Source organism: Schistocerca serialis, chromosome 8, assembly GCF_023864345.2.
Source record: "Schistocerca serialis cubense isolate TAMUIC-IGC-003099 chromosome 8, iqSchSeri2.2, whole genome shotgun sequence".
Lineage (NCBI taxonomy): Eukaryota > Metazoa > Arthropoda > Insecta > Orthoptera > Acrididae > Schistocerca > Schistocerca serialis.
Window position 1 is genome coordinate 371,171,893 of NC_064645.1, and position 23,917 is coordinate 371,195,809.

Consider the following 23,917-nt stretch of genomic DNA (forward strand, 5'->3'; position numbering starts at 1 on the left):
ACTAACTGTTCGTGTAAAATTGTGAGCCATATGTTTGTGACCATTGTAGCGCCATTTATCAGAAAGCGAAAAAAGTGGTCCAACTAAAACTTTCATATTTCTTTACGTACTACACGAATATGTAATAAAAATGGCGGTTCATATTTTTAAACAACGTGTTGATATCCGTTGACCTAAGGTAGCGCCATCTAGCGGGCCAACCATAGTGCCATTTAGTTTCCCCCTTCTAGCTAGACAAGTTTCGTTCTTTGTAGATTTTTTGTTTGGCGCTTATTTCGTGAGATATTTGGCCCGGTCACGATCAATGGACCATCCTATATATATAAGTAAGTTATGTTTAAAATCCAATTTATTTCCTCAAATAACTCTCCCCTAACTCACAAGCAGCTTTTTCAACTTGGTTGCCCAAGCAATTAAGAAGCAGTGTTGGAAAACGACTTTTCATGTACAAAATATCAGCTTAAATTTTTGGTGTCACTTTTCAATTAAATTTTGAAATATATAAATGCCTGAACTTTTGGCATTTGCACAGATATTTATCATGGCCATCAGCCCCAAATTAAAGATGCTAAAGCATTTTAATCTACTAGGTTGGAGTGACTGTTGTGGAAAAAGAATGGGAGAGTAGGTGGGAGTGTTGATAATGACAAACTTAGAAGGGGGAAAAAAGGCGGTATGGAAATAAAGTGAAAGGAAAAAAAGAAGTAGGGAAGTAAGGGAACTGATAGGGAGATCGAGCCCTGAGGAGGTGGTATGGATGGAGTGGATTTACAGCTGGTAGGATAAGTAAATGTCTCGACGGAGTTTATCGTCTGCGAGGAGGAAGTACTTGGAAATGTCTTTTGGAGAAAAAGCGGAAACTGTGTAGATGTAGCGTTGATGGGGTGTGGTGGTAGAAGTTTGTCAGCGAACAAGGATTAGAAAGTAGAACGGAAACTATAGCATTATTCGAGTATAGTTTGTGGATGCCAGTTAGAAGTTTTGCTGTGGGCTTTCTGTTGCATATTTGGTAGCTGAGCTTGGTTTGTACAGTCTTTCGTTAGTCCATGCTACTTTAGTATATCAGTTAACTGCAAAGGACGATCATAAATGGTAAGGTAAAATAAAGGTGTTTTTAAAAATCAAATTTCCTCCCTTGCTTCCTTCTGTGTGTCGGAGATGGCCTCAGGAGCTACTGTGGGGATTTTGATCTGGTTTTGACTAATAGACTGATTCACGAGGAAGGTCGTGTTTAATAATTTATAAATTACTTTTGAAAAGTAAATGAACTGTGATGAATTAAAGACCGTCATCACTGTGCAAGCCATTGCAATCTGATCTTACGGTACAGCCACGTAACGGGGTTGGTAAAGCGCCTGCGTAAAAACCGAAAGTATCGAATCCCTATCGGCCCACGTATTTTTATGTTTTTGAATCCAGCAATCGCAGTCACAGAGACGCAAGTCGCCAGACAAGTGAATTTAAAGCAATAAACAATTAAATAAATATTAATAATGTCTTTTTAAATTTACCAAACGTCTCGGAAGCGATCGAAAAAGTATACCCAAATATTAACAACTGTCAACTAAGACACTTGACTGGTTTCAGGAAAGCTCGTTAATGTCAAATGACCAAATCAAAGTAAATAACTGCTTTCGTCCAAGTACTCTGCCGACACAGTCTCACATACAGAAAAAGCAGTGCATTTTGCTACTGAATTTTTATATTCAATTAAGCCGCCTGGAACTGCACCTCGAACATTAATACTAAAGCTAGGTTCATGTATTATTTCACTGGGGTATTTAAACGCACCCCGACTTTGCACCGAGTAACCAATCACAAAAATATTTAGTATTTTACAATACAGAGTGCTTGTGGAACTGAAAAAACTGTTTTGATACTAAGAATACCAAAGAAACTCATAGACTTACCGTTCCAGTTTACGCGGCTCCAGTTCTCCGTTACATTCGCCTTTGGTATGGCAGTTAACACAACACAAGACCAGACACTGAGTGTTGCTGGAACAGCAGCATTTCCCACATGGTCACTTGAGCGTGACCCAGTCGTGTGTGATGTCAATACACAGTATGTTCATTTTTGAACCAAATCGCGAGGAAGTTATCAATTTAGTGTACAAAGAAATATTGTAAATACGCAGAGAATATATGTCTTGGGCGAGGAGAAGCTTTAAAGAGCTTCTTCTGGATGCCAACTGCAATCAATTTTGTACGAGATTCTTTACAAAGATGATCAGTACTTGAATTTCAAGTTACCTAACTTTGTTCTCTGATTTTTAAACATGACCATGCGCAGTGCCCTGTAAACAATACTACCTCTATGCCATATAAGTCGTCCCGCCGTAGATACTTAGTGTTGCCGGAACAGCAGCATTTCCCACATGGTCACTTGAGCGTGACCCAGTCGTGTGTGATGTCAATACACAGTATGTTCATTTTTGAACCAAATCGCGAGGAAGTTATCAATTTAGTGTACAAAGAAATATTGTAAATACGCAGAGAATATATGTCTTGGGCGAGGAGAAGCTTTAAAGAGCTTCTTCTGGATATATTCTTTGTAAACATAAATACTTAATTATCGATCTTTTGTATTAGATTGTTAATAATGGTCGTTTAAATTAAAATATGATTTTACAAATGAATTGTTTCCATCTTCATAGACTTTACGCCTCAAGGAAATGCTTATAGAATATGCAGTGGTGCTTCAAAACTTTGCCATAGCTGAGAATCAAACTCTGTCCGCTTCAACGGCAGTCGAGCATTGGATCATGGAGCCACACGGTGTGTAGGTAATACAGTCTTCCTTTAGGTTGTTAACGATGTACCGGAAACTACTATATCAATTTTCTCGGGACGTTTTTGAGAGTTTCATGGATCCACTTTGGCTGATCAATATTTACATGGCATAAATGCAAAAAAAAAAAAAGGTACTGATACCTGATTGCTGTGTCATTGACAAACATCAGCTTAATATAGGAAAAGGTGGAGGACAGCATAAAACCACTATAAACACTTTATTACCCGTACAAATCTGAGATGTGTTGCTAGTCCATACATTTTTGCAAATATGGACATACGAGTATGAACGTATGTTCCACATCTCTTCCTTAAGCACTGGATCGATTTGAACCAAATTTAGTACACATATGACTCACTGTTTGGAAAGAAGCACTGTGGGAGTAAGAACCACTACCATGGTAAGCGGTGGAGGTGTGTATGATGACGAGGCATAGTTCACGACGCGAAAATTGCCAGACCTTAATCCATGCAGCATTTGAAAATGAGAGCTCTTAGTTACAAACATTTACTTAAATCTGTCTTGCTGAAACCCTCTACAAAATTATGAAAGGGAAATAGTTTATCGATTAATACATTTTTGTTGTTCATACAGCAAAATCGACGCATCAGACACGACGTTTTAATTTGTTACTTCTTTTCCACTAACTTAAGACACATTTTGCAGACAGTATCTAATGTATACCACCAACGCATCTGCACGACACACAGTTTAGGAGGTATGTCTTAAGTACTGCGCCACGTGAAAATTTGACATATCGGGCATGGCGTTTCAATTAATTTCCTTTTCACTATTCACTCTATTCACAACAGATTTTGCGAACAGTCTTCAACTATACAACTGGAGGTACCTGAAGAATGATATCACTGTACAACACATAGTTCAGCGTATATGACTGCATAAACACCGAGGAAAACTAGGATTTCTTTAAACGGAACACAAATTACCTAGACTGTACTTATCCTACGTTTGGTACAGGAAGCTCTTAGTGATTTCCAAAAACATTTTTACATAATTTAAGACTTTTCTAAGATTTTTGTCGCTAAGCTGCTTCTCTCCATACTCTTTGCACATTAACTCATGTGTATACAAATCAGACTTTTGAAGCTGTTTTGTAGAGAGTGTATCATTACTGAAAGAACAGGGGTTTACTGGTTGCTTCTATCTGGAATGAGGCACTGTCGGGTTGAGGACCAACTGCTTCCCACAGGGGTGACAAGGAAAAGAAGGTGACACTGTAGCAAAACCCGGAAACACGCGGAGCAATTTCAGCCAAATTTATTTGGTGCATGACTCATTATTTGCATAAAAGTACTGAGGCAGTAAGATACCCAACTACCACTAGGGGTTGGTATGGATGAAAAAGTTAACTTAAACATATCCGAAAAGAACCTGTTGGTATCGTCCTGTATTGCATTGAACTGGGGACCTAGAAGCGACGGAGAGGCTTCGTCCCTGCCATAGTCCTCAGAGGTTCACAACCCCCCAACAATGGACAGCAATCGACGACATAGTGTAGCTGAGTAACCACCCCGCATTCGGCGAGGCAGATGGAAAACCGCCTTAAAAACCATCCACAGACTGGCTGGCACACCGGACCTCAACACCAATCGACCGGACGGATTCGGGCTGGGGACAGCCACGCTGTGCGTTAGGCCTCACGGGCGGGCAACCTGTTGGTATTTATTTCCAGTATTTCGCTGGTTTGGAAAACATTTTACTTTTAAAAGTATATAGTAAAACTGCATTTTATTCTGGCTGTTCTGTTTGCCGAGAATGAGGACCGCAGCGCGTCAGTTAATTTCTCATAATGTTTCGAAAACTAATACGAAACTGCACGGATGAATACCACACAAGTATTGAACATTCCATCTGGAGTAGTATGATACAAAACAATCACACTTAGATGAGTGCAGTATACGTCACAACTGCATTTGTTCAACATCTCATCAACCCCTGGATCAATTTCAACGGAATTTGCCACACATAACATTACCCGCAACGAAATACTGTGAAGATAAAATCCACCATTCTCCCACTGGGGTTAGATTGGGGGCGATAACATGATGATGGGCAAAGACGAGGAAGAGGAGGTGGACAGAAAGAGGGGGAACGAGGAAATGGATAGAGAGAGGTAGGGGAGGACTAAATGGGTAGAGACATGGAGGGTAGGTGAAGATTGACAGAGAGGTAGAAGAGAAGGAGATGTACTAATAGAAGGCTAGACTAAGTAAATACACAGTAAAAGGAAGGTTTCTTAGTTAATTTGTCGTATAGAGCTGATAATAGTGTGTTTTCTCAATAATACGATTATTTCAATTTTTGGACAATCACTTAACAATTCCTTGAAGAACATAATTAAGAATTTAATCGTTTTCTTCTCTCAAATGGGATCTTAAACATTCTACGAGAAAAAAAAAAAAGAATCAATCGATTTCCGTCCCATTCGGATAATTCCCTTTTTTTCTTGGAGTGTATAATCACTAGTGTCGTCTATGATACATGGCATTTGTGCTTGATGATTGTTAACTGCAACATCATGCACATATATAAGTTCTAAAATTTGACCTAAAATTAAAACCTGCGGGACCCTTTGAACACTGCTGACATAGTCAGGTTTGGGGGCGATCTGTAACATTACATTTTCAATTGCCAGGGTCGCTATAATCGTTTACTCACGTAGATTACAGATTTAGGCGATTCCCTGTTGCTGTCTTAGTATCTAAGTTTGCATCGTTACACAATCTTCCCCTTCAGTACACTAAGCGGTGCTGCATAATATATGGGCATGTTGGTGTTGGTATTGTGAACTGTACTAGAAGTCTGCTTGTCAGTTTTAAAATAGATTCGAAAATAGGAACAGAGATATGCCGAAACTTGTAATCTATATAAATAAGTGATCTTAGGGGTCTTGGCAGCTAAAAATGCATTCATTGTTCTGTGGGACCCCATTCCTGATTCCCCCTGTCACTAAAATTTCATCTGCCTACGGCATTGTCTGAATTGCCCAGCACAACTTTTATGATACTGTTTGTTAAGTATCATTCACATTATTTATTAACAAAGCCATCGGATTTGTAAAGCTTCAGTTGTTATGAGGAGATATATGTTATTTGAGGTCAAAAGCATCGGGAAGATTTAAAAAAAAATATCCATGTTACAAAGAGACTAAATGGAATTCGGAATTTTCTTTATTTTTAATCTATACTACATGAGGTTCGTAACTCAAATATCAGTAATGCAAAGCAGTAATGCAACTCTCAAAAATCCTATAGAAAATAGACTGTAAAATTTTCGAAGCATCCTTAATATACCGAGGAAATGGAGTTTTTTCCACACGCGGTGCTGCCGAGTGACAGAGTGCTCGCTTGCTTTGTGGGATGACTGGTTTCTATCCCTGGCCAGTTCAAAATTTGAACAAAGGTTCATGTTCTACGAGTTTTTCAGTGAACCATAAAATATACAGCGATACTAAAAAAATCGGTAGCACTCGAGACTGGTAACCCATGGATGATATCTTGTTTTGGTCATGATTTGTTCCGTTAAGTTCGAATACTTTCGTCATTTAAATATAAAATTCATTGTGTGGTATATATGCCAGTCAACACAAACATTGTACAACTAATTTTTATGAAAAATGCCGATCTTCTTTTCTCTAACTGCAGAGTGCAGTCCAAATTTCGGTATTCTTTGTAAGCATAAATACTTAATTGTCGATCTTTTGTATTAGATTGTTAATAATGGTCGTTTAAATTAAAATATGATTTTACAAATGAATTGTTTCCATCTTCATAGACTTTACGCCTCAAGGAAATGCTTATAGAATATGCAGTGGTGCTTCAAAACTTTGCCATAGCTGAGAATCAAACTCTGTCCGCTTCAACGGCAGTCGAGCATTGGATCATGGAGCCACACGGTGTGTAGGTAACACAGTCTTCCTTTAGGTTATTAACGATGTACCGGAAACTACTATATCAATTTTCTCGGGACGTTTTTGAGAGTTTCATGGATCCACTTTGGTTGATCAATATTTACATGGCGTAAATGCAAAAAAAAAAGGTACATATACCTGATTGCTGTGTCATTGACAAACATCAGCTTAATATAGGAAAAGGTGGAGGACAGCATAAAACCACTATAAACACTTTATTCTACATAAACAAAACATTGATCTGTCACAGGAAGTTAGTTAGCTAGTTAGTTACATGTTCCACAGATCATTTGAACAATCCTTTTATCGAAATTATGTGGAACGGATCAGTTTACAGGAAATGTATATATAATAAGTATTAACATTAATGGACACATTATCATTTTAGAGCCGCTCATACAACCGCTCTTAAAAATACCTCTTTTATTTTGCTTTATTGGTTACGAGTTTTTAAATAGAAATTTGTCTATCTAATAGAACGAAATCTCCAGGAGAAATGATTTTAAAATAGATTTGAAACTTGCTTCACTACCTGTCAGACATTTTATATTATCGGAAAAATTATGAAAAACTTTAATTGCTGCATATTGAACTCCTCTATGAGCCACTGACAGCTTTAACAATGTGTAACGAAAGTCATTTTTCAATCTAGTGTTGAAGGCATGTCCGTTACTGTTCTCCTCAAGTTGTGATGAATTATTTACGTCAGATTTAATCAGCGCAAAATCTATTTACACGACGCAGCTTTGGTTTGGGCTTTTGGGTTGTTGTGGAGGAGGAGACCAGACAGCGAGGTCATCGGTCTCATCGGATTAGGGAAGAACTGGTAAGGAAGTCGGCCATGCCCTTTCAGAGGAACCAGCCCGGCATTTGCCTGGAGGGATTTAGGAAAATCACTCGACGCAGCTAAAGTGCCTAGCTCTTTGAAGAGGCGCCTACATGACGTCTTGGGGTGAACACCGTATATTAGTCTTACTGCTCGGTCTTTTACAACCTGTTGTGTGCGTACTGTAAGACCTTCGGTACACACACCATCAGATTATTTGACTTGTCGCTCTGACGAAGTAGGCGAATGTCAGCAATATGTCTCTTGGTCTTCTCGTGGCGCGTTTATCTTCTTCCGTTAGGTCAGACGATGGAAATGCCAATTGCACACTTAGAGTAGCAGATTGACGGTGACCAACTTTAAACAGAACTACACTCCTGGAAATGGAAAAAAGAACACATTGACACCGGTGTGTCAGACCCACCATACTTGCTCCGGACACTGCGAGAGGGCTATACAAGCAATGATCACACGCACGGCACAGCGGACACACCAGGAACCGCGGTGTTGGCCGTCGAATGGCGCTAGCTGCGCAGCATTTGTGCACCGCCGCCGTCAGTGTCAGCCAGTTTGCCGTGGCATACGGAGCTCCATCGCAGTCTTTAACACTGGTAGCATGCCGCGACAGCGTGGACGTGAACCGTATGTGCAGTTGACGGACTTTGAGCGAGGGCGTATAGTGGGCATGCGGGAGGCCGGGTGGACGTACCGCCGAATTGCTCAACACGTGGGGCGTGAGGTCTCCACAGTACATCGATGTTGTCGCCAGTGGTCGGCGGAAGATGCACGTGCCCGTCGACCTGGGACCGGACCGCAGCGACGCACGGATGCACGCCAAGACCGTAGGATCCTACGCAGTGCCGTAGGGGACCGCACCGCCACTTCCCAGCAAATTAGGGACACTGTTGCTCCTGGGGTATCGGCGAGGACCATTCGCAACCGTCTCCATGAAGCTGGGCTACGGTCCCGCACACCGTTGGGCCGTCTTCCGCTCACGCCCCAACATCGTGCAGCCCGCCTCCAGTGGTGTCGCGACACGCGTGAATGGAGGGACGAATGGAGACGTGTCGTCTTCAGCGATGAGAGTCGCTTCTGCCTTGGTGCCAATGATGGTCGTATGCGTGTTTGGCGCCGTGCAGGTGAGCGCCACAATCAGGACTGCATACGACCGAGGCACACAGGGCCAACACCCGGCATCTTGGTGTGGGGAGCGATCTCCTACACTGGCCGTACACCACTGGTGATCGTCGAGGGGACACTGAATAATGCACGGTACATCCAAACCGTCATCGAACCCATCGTTCTACCATTCCTAGACCGGCAAGGGAACTTGCTGTTCCAACAGGACAATGCACGTCCGCATGTATACCCCTTGCCACCCAACGTGCTCTAGAAGGTGTAAGTCAACTACCCTGGCCAGCAAGATCTCCGGATCTGTCCCCCATTGAGCATGTTTGGGACTGGATGAAGCGTCGTCTCACGCGGTCTGCACGTCCAGCACGAACGCTGGTCCAACTGAGGCGCCAGGTGGAAATGGCATGGCAAGCCGTTCCACAGGACTACATCCAGCGTCTCTACGATCGTCTCCATGGGAGAATAGCAGCCTGCATTGCTGCGAAAGGTGGATATACACTGTACTAGTGCCGACATTGTGCATGCTCTGTTGCCTGTGTCTATGTGCCTGTGGTTCTGTCAGTGTGATCATGTGATGTATCTGACCCCAGGAATGTGTCAATAAAGTTTCCCCTTCCTGGGACAATGAATTCACGGTGTTCTTATTTCAATTTCCAGGAGTGTAGATTAATTTTCACACACATTTATTAAAATAATAAAAATCATAGACATTACATAACTTGATTCTGGATGCTGTTCGCAATTGACAGTCTGAAGTTCCTTTGATCTTGGAATGTTAATCTTATTCTCACATATCTATGATACTTGACAAAGTGTCTATTCTTTTATCTTCGTGGCTACATACAGGAATATGGTAATCTTATTAGGCGCAGACTGAAACTTGACTGTAAACTGGTACAGACAAATGCAGACTAAAGCAGACTGACTAATCGGATGTCTGTACACTCGTTATAATACCTTGCGCGTTCATGTATCACTGCGCGAATGTGATCCACAAGGAGTAAAGGTTCTACGTCAGCAGCAATCTCACTGGCTGCGTTACGTATTAATACGCGGATCGGTGGAAGCAGAATTTGGTCCTTCTTTCTAAGGCAGCGTCATCTTGTGTGGAGACGGACGAGCGCTGCGCCTGCACTGTTGTGCTTAGCGGGTCGCGCTCTGGTGGGAAAGTTTTGTACGCGCTGACTACGTGGAACTATGTACACAACACAACCAGTACTTTCTTTTTAAGTGTTGAGAAATCACGCAAAATTAGTCCCTGCGACATTAGTGAGTAGATATATGCAAAATATATCAGTAGATTGATACGTTTGTTTCCAAAATTAGCATGTATACGAAGAGTAAAAGTAGCTGAACTTTACATGTGTTTGCAGATGGGGATACTCTGCCACCAAATAATCGTTAAAATTCGTGGTGAAACATTCAGCCGCTAATTTATTTTGCACTATTCGTTACTAGTTTCTGTCACTGAAAAAAGAGAGCTAGGAGCGAAACGTGCAAAATAAATGACCGCTGAAGGTTTCACCAAGAATTTTAACTGTTAGCTGAACTCAGTAATAGCCATGTTCCATGTTCCAGCATAAAGTCAAGCTCCGGCACGCCAGGTGGTAACGTTAGAGCAGAGAGGGCTTTGAGGCGACGTCAAGCCAATTGCACGCTGACTTCCACCCCCCCAGCACGACAACACGACGGCTGCAGCCTCTACACCTCTACACGAGGAGTACGTAATCACTGCGCCACCTGGCCGCTGTCAGTTCTGCGAGTTCTACGAGAAGCGTCTAGACCAGCGACCTGGCTAGAAGCATTCACTGTATTACTTCTCTTGTATTACGAATTGTATATACTGATGGGATTTCTTGTTTGTCTGTCGGCCTTTGGCTCGAGACACATCGGTATTTCTCCAAGTTAAGTACCGTCATTTATTTTCTGTAAATAAAATTCATTTACACGATTTGCTTCAATTGTTGTCTAGCGATCCGAGAAGCAGGTTTCCTAGGCACTCCACTTTTGACAACTTGGCGGGATACAACATTCACTCACTTACTCACTCTCTCACTAATCATACCGGACTCGAGAGCCCATTACCGCAGCAGCGTATTTTCGCCATCTGTCCCTGTCTTGGGCCATTTCCTTCCATTCACCTTCAATACCTAGGCTCCTCAAATCAGCGTTCACATTGTCCTCTCATCTGAATTAAGTCATCAGTCATCATCAGAATGGGAAGAAATTACATGTGGTGTCCCACAAAGATCCATCTTAGGGCCACTGCTTTGTCTTGTGTACATTAATGATCTCTCATCAGATACGCTGCCAGCATCAGAGCTCGTATTGCTTGCAGATGACACAAGTATTGAAATAAATAGTTTGTTGAGTGTAGTTCTAGAAAGATCTGCTTATTATATTTTCATGGATATTAATAAATGGTTTAAAGCTAACTCACTCACATTAAACTTCGAAACGACTTACTATATGCAATTCAGAACCTGTAAGAGGTTTCCACCCAGCATATGCATAAAGTACGAAGAAGAGCAGATAGAAGAGGTTGACAGTCTTAAATTCCTGGGATTACAACTTGATAATAAATTCAGTTGGGAGGAGAACACCACAGAACTGCAGAAACGCCTTAACAAGTCTGTATTTGCAATTCGAGTGTTAGCAGATATAGGCGACATAAAAGTGAAAAAGCTTGCATACTTTGCCTACTTTCATTCTATAATGTCATATGGTATAATTTTGTGAGGCAACTCTTCAAGTCAAACAAAAGTTTTCAGAGTCCAAAAGCGTGTAATACGTATTATTTGTGGAGTAAATTCACGGACGTCTTCTAGAAACCCCTGCAAAGAACTGGGTATACTGTCTACTGCCTCTCAGTATATTTACTCCTTAATGAAATTTGTCCTAAATAATATATCTCTTTTTCCAACAAACAGCTCAGTTCATACATACAATACCAGGAACAAAAATGATCAGCACAAGGACTTAAAAGCACTTACTTTGGTTCAAAAAGGGGTCCATTACTCAGGAACACTCACCTTCAATAATTTGCCAGCAAACATAAAAAATTTGGTTACAAATAAAGATCAGTTTAAAAGGAGCCTGAAAGACTTACTAGTGGCCAACTCCTTCCACTCCTTTGACGAATTTTTTAATAGAAACAAATGATATATTGTATATATTCATACTATTAGCATTGTTATTTCAGCTTAAAAAAAAAGTTACATGTTCCTCATCCACGAGCATCTCCTCAACACGGATCTATGGAACGAAAAACTAATCTAATCTAATCTAATCTACCCTTCGGTCTCCATACAGGACGTTTTCCCTCTAGAGGCCCTACCAGTACTCTGCGCGCTGCCCTGCCCTCATCCATTCGAGCTACGTGACCCGCCCACCGCAGCCTGCGTGATTTAATAATACTGATTATGTCTGGACTTGAATAGAGTTCGTGAACCTCTTCGTTATGCAGTTTTCGCCACTCTCCGCTAATGTCATCCCTATTTGCTCCGAAAATTGTCCTCAAAATTTTGTTTTCAAACACTTGATACAGCTTTTCATTTTGCACAGCGAGAGACCAAGTCTCACACCCATACAGCGTAACTGGTAGAATAATAGTTTTGTATATTCTAATCATTAAATTCCTAGACAATATCTGTGTTGAAAGTAATCTATTCAGTGAGAAGTAGCAAGCATTTCCCGCCCGTAATCTCTTCTTCACTTCGGATTCAATCTCATTTCTCGAAGTGATGTCCACGTCTAGATACTTAAATGTGTTCACTTTTTCAAACTGCATGTCTCCAACTCTTAACATTTCCTGATCTACTACTGTTTTCATTCTAGTAGTTACCAGGTATTAAGTTTTGTCTTCACTTATCCTTAGACCTATATCTTCACTAGCCTTGATTAACGAATTCGCAATTGCTGTTACAGATTCTTTCCTATCGCTAATGACGTTTAGATCATCTGCATACCCTAATACCTTAATATTTCCACCCTCTGAATTATCTGCTGCCATTCGTACAATGTTTTCTAGGACTAAATTAAAAAGTAGCGGAGACAGGGCGTATCCCTGCTTAAGTCCGTTTTTCATTACTAATTCTTCAGACTCCAATTTCCCCACGCGTACTCTACCTTTTGTGTTCTTCAAAGCCTCGCGGGGTAGCCGAGTGGTCTGAGGCGTTGCAATCATGGGCTGTGCGGCTGATCCCGGCGAAGCTTCGAGTCCTCCCTCGGACATGGGTGTGTGTGTTTGTCCTTAGGATAATTTAGGTTAAGTAGTGTGTAAGCTTAGGGACTGATGACCTTAGAAGTTAAGTCTCATAAGATTTCACACACATTTGAACTTTTGTTTTTCATATTCACTTCTGTAAGTCTAACTTACTTCATTGGTATTCCAAGTTTCAAAAGAATTCTGTACAATTTTGATGGCAATACTGAATCATATGCTTCTGTAAAATCTATGAAAAGATTATGAACTGGTTTATCGTATTCATCTTTGTATTCAACTTTCCTTTCCAACATTCCAGTTCGGATTTGCATCAATAAATACACTCAGAAATTTGGAGCATTCTACCCTGATTACTGACTCCTGCTAATGTGCTAAATCAATTTTTGGCATGACTCGTGTTGTATATAAATGAATATTTTTATTTATTTATTTGTTTAACCTGATCAGATTTGGGCCATCAGGCCCTCTCTTACATCGACCAGTGTTTCACACATGCAGCATTTCACACATCAGAGTTACATCATGATAATAGTTTAAATAAGAAAATTAGATTAGTCACAATATGAATAAAGAGTAATAGCTAAGACCTAATAAAGTAAGTACTGGCAGTATTTTTACAACAGGTGCTATACATACAAATTATGACAAAAGCTATAATAGTAACAGTAAAAAAAATCAAATAATAATGATAAACATGAGAAAAATTGGCAATAGTAATGAAGATTTGTGCAGATGTACATTAATATCTTGGTATGTAAAGTAGATGTTTACTAGTATAGCGAGTTTTGGGGAAGGGAGATTTAAGGAGGGGGAAAGAGGGAAGTAATGAGGCGAAGTGCACTCATGTACAGAGGAAGGCATTACTGTTGCTTAAGTAGATACGTCGTTAACTGTTTTTTGGAGCCGGACGTGTTTTTAAGTTCTCTAACATAACGAGGGAGATTATTTCAGAGTCGGGTTCCTGCTACTTTAAAGGACTTGGAGAAGGTGACTGAGCGAAGCAGTGGAACAGAGGATTTCATTATCATGGGAACGTGTGTTTCTGTCATGTTCTTACGACATAAGCGTTAAGGACGAGGAGAGATATGAGGGGCAGTGTACATTTATAAGGCAGAAGATGACAAAGAGTGTATGGAAATCTCTGCATTTGTCTGCACGCAGCCAGGACAATTTTGCATATGCTGGTGAAATGTGACCAAAAAGTCGAACGTCACAGATATATCGAACGCAGGCAGTTCCAGACGTCGCGAATTTTCCTGAGTGAGGCCTTGTAGGATAATATCGCTGTAGTCAATGATTGGGAGTATAAGCGTTTGTACTAATTCCTTTTTCAGATCGAAAGGGATGAGTTTTTTATGTTTTTGTGGGACATGAAGGGATGGTGATGCTTTTTTGCACACTGCAGTTACGCGCACTGTCCAATTTAGATTTTCATCTATTATTAGTCCCAAACTCTTTGCTGAGGGAGAGAAGTTAATATTTGTTCCATTTAGGATATGAGATGGTACGGATTCCCGATGTTTTGGGCTAATGAACTTAGAGTGACCAACAAGTACCGCTTGGGTTTTAGATGGTTTTAGTTTTATTCCTATGTCCTGTGCCCATTTTGATAGTGCATCGAGATCAGTATTGAAATTTTCAATAGCTTTCTTCAGATTGCTTGGTTTCGCACTTAGATACAACTCAAGGTCATCAGCATACATATGATATTTGCAATAAGTCAGAACCAATGACACATCATTGACATACAGAGAGAAGAGTATGGGACCTAGTACTGAACCTTGGGGAACGCCTGACACTACCTGCCACCATTGTGATTTTATATTCCCGGACAGGACGCGTTGCTGACGAGACGTCATGTATGAACGAAACCACTGCACAGCACTTGGTGAGAAATTTAGACCGCTAAGTTTGGCTAGTAAGATGTCGAAGTCGAGAGTATCAAATGCTTTGCTGAAATCTAAGAAGCAAATGATAGTCGCTTCTTGTCTGTCCATGTCATCTGCCACTTTTATCAGTGGGGATGCTGTGCTTCGATGTTTACGGACACCTGATTGGTATTCGTCTAGTAGGTTGTTAAAAGTTAGGTAGTTGGTGAGCTGGTCATGGACTATATATTCTAAGGCTTTTGATAGTGCTGGAAGAAGGCAGATGTGTGTTTCTTTTGCTTTTTTCAAATTTCGGACGATTCCATTTAATACTCCTTTGGAAAATATTATTTACTAACTCTTCAGTTGCAGTGGTGAGGCTACATCATATTGCTATCACGCGTGCAGTGTGAAGTATTAGAAAAAGGCGAAGGCATGTGGTCACCAAGAAGAACCAACATGAGGTCGCTCTGTCGGCATACAGTGCTGTGCCACAGAGCCCTCGGCGTCCTCCGCCCCGGCTCTCTCTCTCTGTGTGTGTGTGAGCGCGGCGCCATTACGCCACGGTCTGGTGCGCCGACGCCAGCCGTCCGTGAATTATCGCTGCCCGTCCGGACGGTCCGCTCATTAACCGGCTCTGCGCACGCCCCCCTAACCGGTGCCATCCCACCCTTCCCCGTACCCCAGCCCCGTCATATACCTCTCTAACTGCACTTCCACTTCGACGGCCAATTCGCTGCATTATCAAAGTTCATCAACATCACATTTTATCGGCCGCCGGTCAGTCTTGTTAATGGCAAGTCGCCTGTCGTGAAATGTTACTTCCTGCCAGCACGACTCGGTTCCATTGCTGCTTTTCGCCATTGACTATCGTTTACTCGTCGCCATTACCCACTGCACAGTTACGAAGAGAAAATGCCAATTACTGGACAAATTCAAAAGGTCAGTTTTGCAGGGATATTATTCATGTTTCTGTTAAAATGTGACAGTTCGTCTGTCAATGGTACATCGCATGGTGCGCTACATTTAATGTGTTTATGAGCGCGACGTATTGGTCAGCATATACCATTTACGAACTTGTAAAACAACTTTCTTTAAAGTCAGTACCGCCATTAGACTGTTGTTTATTTACGGTGTTACATTTACACTTACTCAATCATAATTTCGACTTCCAAGTGCCATTATCAAGTGTGTTAAGTGTTATACGTTGCCTAAGATGGCATACTATCGTATTAAAATGCACTATTAGACACATTGTCTAAGAGTAGATGTTTCTAGCCGAGCGTACTGCTTTGTTTCATCACTGGTTATACCATCTTGACTCAAAATAAAACAAAGCATTATGCTTTTACCAGAAATATTGACCCTTAGACAATGTGTCTAATAGTGTATTTTAAATACGACAGTATGCCATCTTAGGCAATGTATAACACTTAAAACACTTAATAAAGGCACTTCGAAGCCGAAATTATGGTTGTGTAAGTGTAAATGTAACACTGTAAATAAAAAACAGTGTAATGGTGGTACTGACTTTAAAGAAGTATATTATGACTGTGGCTCCGCATTATGAAAAAGATATTGTAAAACAACGTCTTTAAAACATAGTATTAGGATTTGAAAATATCGTCACGTAAGTGATATCCGCTAATCATTTTTCACATCTTCCTCAGAAGCTATCAAACATACGAGCAACACTTGATCTGTTGATAATAGAGAAATCCTGGCGAAGCAGTCCATTAATTTTGTCCAGAGTGCCTCGTTCGTAGACGTGCAAGTATGAGTTAGGCCCCTTTACCTCAATCGGTAGAAACGGAATCCTTAATGGATCACCTCGTTACACGTCTGTCTGTATGTCCGACTGTTAAAACTCTTTTTTTTCTATAACGGATTGAGGAATTCTGTTGAAATTTATGTTGTATATTAAGGACTATGATCCATTGGTGATTTAATAAATTGAAGCATCTAAGTCAATGGAGCGAAAGGATACAGACATTGAAGTCATATATTTTAATACTCAGAAACTCATTTATTAAAACCTGTAGGATAATACACGTGGTCCTAGACTCATGAAATTTGACTTTTACCTTTTTCTACCAGTTCAAGTAAAGAAAAACATCCGAAATGTGTAATTGTTAATGATGTCATACGGAAACACGCATTTGTTAGTAATTTGTTGTCCGATTGTTCGTGTGTCCGTCGGTTGAGACCCCTTTTTCTCTGAATTGGGTGAACTTACCACGTTTACATTTGCGTCGCATTCTAAGTTTTACAGTACAGTCCGTTATCGATGATAAAAAAAAGAGAAAAAAAAAGAACTTAAGCTTCTAAGCCAATGCAATCAAACGACGCGGACACTGTGTCACATACCTCGAATGTCGCAAACTCACCCATAAAAACCTGTAGAGAGCACATTGACCTAGAATCATGAAATTCGGCAATAAGCAAAATTTCTCATACAAGTAAAAGAATAAATCCGAAAACGGTGGAATTGTAGTTATACCTTGGCGGCAAACTATGGCCTGCACACACTTCATTCAACTTGTAAATGTCACTACAGATAATCGGATTTAGGTTATGACATGTTCGATTTGCCTGCCATCATTGGCGATGAGGTGGCTCAGACGAAGAGCGAAACTTTGCATGACCCGCTAAAGTCTCGGAACATCGATGCTGTCGATGACCTTCTGAATGTTTTCAGCTAAGAAACGGATTTGGGGGTTATTGCTCTACACCATGTTTTTAATATAGCCCCACAAAAAGGAGTCGCTTTTGTTCAGATCTGGAAAATATGTAGGTCAACCTAGGCCCATGCCAGTGACCTCTGAGTATGTCAGAGCCAGAATGCGGCAGCAGAGTGCTCCTCCAGGATATCAAACACTCCCCTACTTCGATGGGGCCGAGCTCTTTCTTGCATGAAACACATATTATCGATTCAGGGTCACTTTGGACAATGGGGATTACATCATCTTCCAAAACCTTTACGTACCGTTCGGCAGTCACCGTGCCGACAAGGAATATCGCACCGATTATTCCGTGACTGATTTTGCACACCACACAGTCGACTGATGAGGGTAAACAGTCTTTTCGATCGTGATATACCGATTCTGAGTCCCCAAAGCGCGCCAGTTTTGCTTATTGACGAAGGAATCAAAATGAAAGTGGGCTTCCTCGCTAAACCAAACCATACAATTCACATCATATCCCGCGACCAACGGTACAGTTTGAACGTCCTAATGCAGTGCTTGGGAAGGGAGTGAGACAGGGTTGTAGCGTATCCCCGATGTTATTCAATCCGTATATTGAGCAAGCAGTAAAGGAAACAAAAGAAAAATTCAGAGTAGGAATTAAAATCCATGGAGAAGAAATACAATCTTTGAGGTTCGCGATGACATTGTAATTCTGTCAGAGAAAGCAAAGGATCTGGCAGTGCAGCTAAACGGAATGGACAGTGCCTTGAAAGGAGGATATAACATGACCATTAACAAAAGCAAAACGAGGATAATGGAATTCGTCGACTTAAATCGGGTGGTGCTGCGGAAATTAGATTAGGAAATGAGACTCTTAAAGTGATAAAGGAGTTTTTCTATTTGGGTACAAAAATAACTGATAATGGTCGAAGTAGAGAGGATACAAAATGTGGACTGGCAATGGCAAGGAAAGCGTTTCTGAAGAGGAGAAATTTGTTAACATCGAGTAATGATTTAGGTGTCAGGAAGTCGTTTCTGAAAGTATTGATATTGAGTGTAGCCATGTAAGGAAGTGAAACGTGGACGATAGATAGTTTAGACAATAGAAGCTTTCGAAATGTGGTGCTACAGAAGATTGCTGAAGATAAGATGGGTACATCACATAACTAATGAGAAGGTACTGAGTAGATTTGGGGAGAAGAGAAATTTGTAGCACAGTTGGCCTAGAAAAAAGGATCAGTTGGTACGGCATATTCTGAGGCATCAAGGAATCACCCATTTAGTATTGGAGGGCAGCGTTGAGGGTAAAAATCGTCGACGGAGACCAAGAGATGAATAAACTAAACAGATTCAGAAGGATGTAGGTCGCAGTAGGTACTGGGAGATGAAGAACCTTGCACAGGATAGAGTAGCATGGAAAGCTGCATCAAACCAGTCTCTGTACTGAAGACCACAACAACAACAATGCAAACCGTTCAGAAGTTACGATGATCTTATTTTTTATACGTCAAGAATTGTCACACTATTTTATCAGATTTCAAACTTAAAATTAAAATATTTTCGAAAGTCTTGAAATTCCCAGGACTAGTACCAATGTCGATAACAGTAAAAAATGGTAGAGATACTCGGTACCCGGGATGGATGAACTGTGTATATACGTAATTAAATTTATACGGAATCCTCACTGCTCCGTCTGTCTCACCATAGAATGGAAAAAAAAGCATGAATTCTGTGATCTGTGTTATTGGTGGCAGGCAGTGTTCCCGTTGCTACAAATTATGCTACCAGACAACAAACAAATCAAACATCAAAAACTTCATCATGTTTTCCCTGTTGCCACATTTTGCTGAAACCGAATTCATCAGCGGTTTTGGAGTCCTGTTCTAATTTTGGGTGACAGGATATTGTCAACCACTGGGCTCGTCAGTTACTGTAACTACGTAGATGGGCCAAAATATTACACCACCGCCCACTCAGGGACTAAGCGGCACCGATGGAAGTGCTGGTACGTTACACGGTAAGGAAACTCTGTAAGTGGGACAAGAGGAGAAAGGGGAATGATCCCGGCCATGGTTCACGCAGTAAATGGGGAAACCCACCCTCGTCAGCACCTTTGATGAACATCATGCTCTTGTGGCCTTTCTTAAGAGTCCGAAGGCGTGACAATCGCATAAATAAAGATCGGGACCATAGGACGTGTGCTTGGGCGTCTGCCATTTGACTTGGCGTTAACTGCTGCTTTATGGCATTTCCGATATTGCGTCGTGCGTTATCATGAAGCAGGAGTGAATCTTGTCGCACCATTAAACAACAGTTTTCAACAGACATGCTATACCATTCACACATTTCATTCTCTGATGGATGTCTACTGTGTTAGGACTTCGCCAGTTAAGAAAAAAATAACAGCTCGACGGTCAGGTTTAGACGCATTTGGTAATGATGTGTGGTGTGCGTACTGTAAGACCTTCGGTACACACACCATCAGATTATTTGACTTGTCGCTCTAACGAAGTAGGCGACTGTCAGCAATATGTCTCGTGGTCTTATCGTGGCGTGTTTATCTTCTGCCGTTAGGTCAGACGATAGAAATGCCACTGGCACGCTTAGAGCAGCAGATTGACGGTGACCAACTTTAAACAGATCTTGATTAATTTTCACACACATTTATTAAAATAATAAAAAGCGTAGACATTACATAACTTGATTCTGGATGCTGTTTACAATTGACAGTCTGAAGTTCCTTTGGTCTTGGTACGTTAATCTTATTCTCACATATCTCTGATACTTGTCAAAGTGTCTATTCATTTATCTTCATGGCTAAGTACAGGAATATGGTAATCTTATTAGTCGCAGACTGAAACTTGACTATAGACTGGTACAGACAAATGCAGACTAATGCAGACTGACTAATCGGATGTCTGTACACTCGTTATAATACCTCGCGCGTTCATGTATCACTGCGTGAGTGTGATCCGCGAGGAAGATAGGTTCTACGTTAGCAGCAATCTCATTGGCTGCGTTACATATTAATACGCGTATCGGCGGAAGCAGAATTTGGTCCATCTCTAAAGCAGCGCCATCTCGTAGTGCGGAGACGGACGAGCGCTGCGCCTGCGCTGTTGTGCTTAGCGGGGCGTGCTCTAGTGGGAAAGTTGTGTACGCGCTGACTACGCGGAACTATGTACACAACATGATGACGCCAATGTTCACTGTTCCGCCCTTACTGCACACACTTCTGAATGGCACGAATGCCACACTGGTCCCTCGCCAGCATTTGGCAGCAGTACCTTCCCTACGAGTTGCAACAACGCCCTCAAACACAAACGTCTTGATCGCCCTTTATGTATCATCGATTACAGTTATCGTGAGGTCATAGATAGTGACGCATGCTTCAGTAACAATGAGTCGCTTTCTTGGATGTTACACCATTCGCCGATGTGCACAGGCAAGTCAGTTCTAAGCTGGAAGTAGACAATGGCATAGCAGAGACAAGAGAACCGTGAAGAATACCGTACGCCGGTGCTCAGACCAACCTCCCACTGTGTTACGCTTTTATGTAATGACTATCACAATACTAGGAGATGTATTATAAAGGGGAAAAGAATTTCTTTCTCTGTGCAAATGAAGGTTATTTATGAATCATCGCAAATTAATTATCATTAAATTACTTTTCTTTTTTCGTGTTACATTGAAAAAGATCTATTTGATATTACTCATCTCATTTATCCTACTTTACACATCAAAACTAATTACTTTTCCCTTACTTTATAATCTGACGTGCTCCTATTCCCTTTGCACACCCTATTGTTTCATCATCTAAGAAAATTATATTTGCTTATATTGTATTAAAGACTATGTTATTTTTATACAGAATTCACTAGCATGGACTGAGATCACTGTAGATATTTCAAGATTTTCATCGGCTCCCACGTCTCACACCTCTGAAGTGCCTAAATGTGTCAAAATCTTCTGACGAAAACTGAAGGCTGTCAGCTCGATCCACATGTTTGAACTTCGCTCCCCTCCAGACAACCGGAGCATGTCTTACTCTTTTAGTGAAGTAGCGCGAAACCTTCGACCACTTAATATGTCTTTAGCGATCAGCACTAACGTGTACTAACGAAAAAAAAGTACGTGTGTGGATAGAATGTTGGTTTCACTATGTTTGTTATTCAGTCGAAAGAGTGAACAAGTAAGAATACTCTAGAGAAACTTGGGTTACTCCTGTCGTATAAAGTGATCATCAGCAGACGGGAATACAGCCGGTCAACACCTTCGAGAATCGTTAATATTTCGATTAGTGAATATCCAGTTATTTACCTTGTGCCTTGAGAACGGCTAGGCGTTTACCTATAGAAATGTTGACGATTGTGAAAGACATCACCCGTCTGCATTCTCGTAAGCTGTATAAACACGAATACTCTTATTTACCTTAACTGTATACCAGCAAACCCCTGAATAAAGACACGAACTTCAATGTTTAAAACAGCTTCAAATATCTTTTTATTTAACAGACGACTTAATGTGTTAAATATTTAACGTTAAGGATGTAAGCGAGAAATGTTTTAGAGAAGGTTTCAAGTTGTGCTTAAAGTTTGTTAGAAGTCGGTAAGTGCTCTGACTATCAAATACTGGCTGAATGCCGTCAGGATAGCTTGCACAAGTTTTTTCCGTGTGTCATTTATATCATTTTACCTCCTGAACTATGTGTCGTAAAGTGGTATAATTTGACAGGTAAATTCAGTGGTGTATGTAGGTACTTTCTCCGAAATATGTCGAGAGTAGTAATCCAGAAGCAGTGAAGTAGAACGTCATGGTTGATGTTGAAATTACACAGTGCGCCATTTTAAGCTGTACATAGATTTTCCCGCATATAAATCTCTATCACATCGTATCTCCCGAACTGTGGGTCATATAATGACATAATTTCCCAGGTATAGTCACTGATATATGTTGATACTACCTCCAAAGTGTGTTTGCGAATTGAGTCGGTAGTGAAGAAGTAATAATTGAGAATGTCCTGCCCAGTGGTGAAGTTTTACTGCACGAAAAATGAAAATGAAGCAAGCGATAAACTTTGGTGCTTCCATCATTTTGAGCGGGTTGCGGGAAGGGGATGATGAGCAATAAAAGTTTCGTAAAGGTTGAAATTATGCGTAAAGTTTATTGGAAATTGCTAAGACCTGGTATTTCCGAGCCGTCGATTACCATTCTTCAAGACATGCTCCGTACTTGTCTTATTGTGTTAAACTTTTTACATAAGATTACATATTTTAATGAGTAGCTTACGAAAGCTTTCTAAATATTTAATTTAGGTCAACAGTTACTAGAAATAATGAAAATCAAGATTTTGTTACCCCTGAAAGCGGTGATTAGCACTCTGTAATACGTACTTGGTCTCAGATTCCGAAACTGTCACGTAATAATATACGGAGTGTTCGGATATTCGCGTTACAGACTTTTAGGCTTTCTAGAGGGGAGTGAGTTCATAATACTCTGAGTGGGAACACATATCTGCAAACGTCATCCAGCGACGGTACAGGATGTCCAAGTTAAATGTAAATGTATGTATACAAGGGTAGTTCAGCGATGAGTTACAGACTTTCAAGGAGGATGCAGAAAGATAAATGCATAAAATTAGGGGTAATGGTCCCTGCATTTGAAACGAAGCAGATGAATATTACGAGTGAAAAACGTTCTGATTGCTGTGAGAACGGAATACACCTACCGGTCCTATAGTTGCTAAGATTTTGGGGTAGGCGACTGCATGATACCTCGTGTGGGAGGGACAAAGAGGTGTGAATTTTGATTTAAATTCTATAAATGAAATGCAAGGAGTGCTGTTCAACATATAAGTGGTTTATTCAGTGAAACTGCATTAAACGGCACATGCGATAATGATATTTTATGAAATTCATTTAAGAATCACTCACAAATTATTCAAATAATGCTACACAAATAAAAAAATTGGGTCGCCAGATACTGTAGAAAATATCAAATATAAAAACATCAAATAGAATTGAATTGGCACCAAGAGCTCACAACAAGTGAATTATATAAGGTGCCTGCCCTGGTATTTGCCTTTTAACATGACCACTGTATGACTTCATCCTAATTTAATATATAAATAAATTACGCGAGACGAGTTGACCTGGTGTATTAAATGAGGAAGGAAAAAAAAAAAAAACAGCTGAACATATGACTCTCTTAACAGGCAAACGGTGAATACTGTGCCTCGCGTCTGTATGAGCATCTAATACATTGCAAAGAAATTAAAGAAAGCGAAAGAAGAATGCGCAGCTAGGAAGGCGGGCGTTTTCTGTATTAATATATTCATAGCGTGGTCGGCGTGGCGGTGGAGTCGGCTGATTGAATGCGGCTGCATCAGGACTCTGCCGGCGTCGTAGTTGGTAGCGTCTAACATGCCCTACGCTGAAAATAGTGACCGAAACC